This window comes from Molossus molossus, unplaced genomic scaffold (genome assembly GCF_014108415.1).
Source record: "Molossus molossus isolate mMolMol1 unplaced genomic scaffold, mMolMol1.p scaffold_m16_p_3, whole genome shotgun sequence".
In the NCBI taxonomy this organism is placed as follows: domain Eukaryota; kingdom Metazoa; phylum Chordata; class Mammalia; order Chiroptera; family Molossidae; genus Molossus; species Molossus molossus.
The window spans coordinates 72,146,863-72,148,281 of NW_023425366.1; the positions used below are offsets into that span (position 1 = coordinate 72,146,863).

At 36.3% G+C, this 1,419-nt stretch overlaps 1 pseudogene; it reads left to right on the forward strand.

Moving 5' to 3' along the window:
* Window positions 1–209: 209 nt before the first annotated feature.
* Window positions 210–895, forward strand: LOC118642042 (annotated as a pseudogene).
* The last annotated feature ends 524 nt before the right edge of the window (window positions 896–1,419 follow it).

Genomic DNA, 1,419 nt, shown 5'->3' on the forward strand with positions numbered 1-1,419 from the left:
CGACCATCAACTAGAATAGACTTCTATCTACATAGCTTGGTATATAGGAAGCACGAGGTAATACAAACCAAAAATCTACAAGAGATATATAAGAAAAAGAGAAAGGAATCCAAACACAACACTATAGAAAGTCATTAATATAAAAAAGAAAAAAATGAGAAAGAAATAAAGAAGAACTACAAAAATAATCAGAAAGGGCAAACCGAAGAATGATGGGCACAGGTTTGGTGGCTGGAGAGGTTGTAGTGGATGTGCTGCTTTATTATGACCAAGGTTATGAAGCACCTGGTGTGTGAGAAGCAGCACAGTGCTGGTAGAGGAAAAAACTTGCAGATAGAGATCTACTAAGATAAAACCTACTAAGGCCTACTTGAGCCACCTGACAGCCCAGATTATTCTGCTTTTGAAACCAACATAATAAGAAATGAATCTGAAAGACTGGCTGCTTTACAACCAATTGAATTGCTCAGTATGAAATGATATGAACCTCTAGCCCCTTCCTCAGGGGAGAAAAATGACATTACAGTATGGCAAGAATTTGTAAACAATTCTATGGCCCAGTTAGAGCATCAAGTGGTTCAAATTGATCATTTAGAACTAATGTCACAGTATAGATGCAATGTCTGGAAAGAACATAGTGAAAAATTAGTGATACAATTGAATATGCACAAAAATAGCTCCAGAAGTCAAGAAAACATATTTAAGATTTAAGCTGGCAGCTAAAGAACGTGCAACCCAGTTAGATCTCAATAAACAGAAACGGAGTCAAACTGGGTATCCCTGGTCAATACAAATTATGAGATTGAAAAGACTATTGTTCAATTAGAAAATGAACTCTCTCATAAAGTAGCAACATGAAGAGGCCAACAAAGAAAACATCCCACAAGACTGCTAAAAAGACAAATTAATTCAAGTTTGAGGATGGCCCCAACAAAGCTGAGAGAAAACAAAGAAATCTGAATGACATTGGATGGACTGCAGCAAGTTAACCAGCCCTACCGCTAGCTAGACCTTATATGTGTGAGCCAATATACCAACGTTGTGTGTTCAATTCCCTGGTCAAGGAACATACAAGAGTCAACCAATGATTGCATGGATAAGTAAAACAAGTTTATGTTTCTCTTTCTCTGTTTCTCTCAATCTCTCTCTCTCTCCCTCTCTCTAAAATGAATAAATAAAAAAGTAATTTAATAAAGGGCTCTAACAAGAGACTAAGAAGGGCACTTCATAATGATAAAGGGATAAATCCAACAAGAAGATATAACTTTTGGAGCCACTGGCATCAATGGATAGGTCAACCAGACAGAAAGTAAACAAGAAAATAGTGACCTTAAATGACACTATTAGATCACACAAACTTACTTCATATTTTTAGGATATGTCACCAAAAAGCAGAATATACGTTCTTCTCAAGTACAT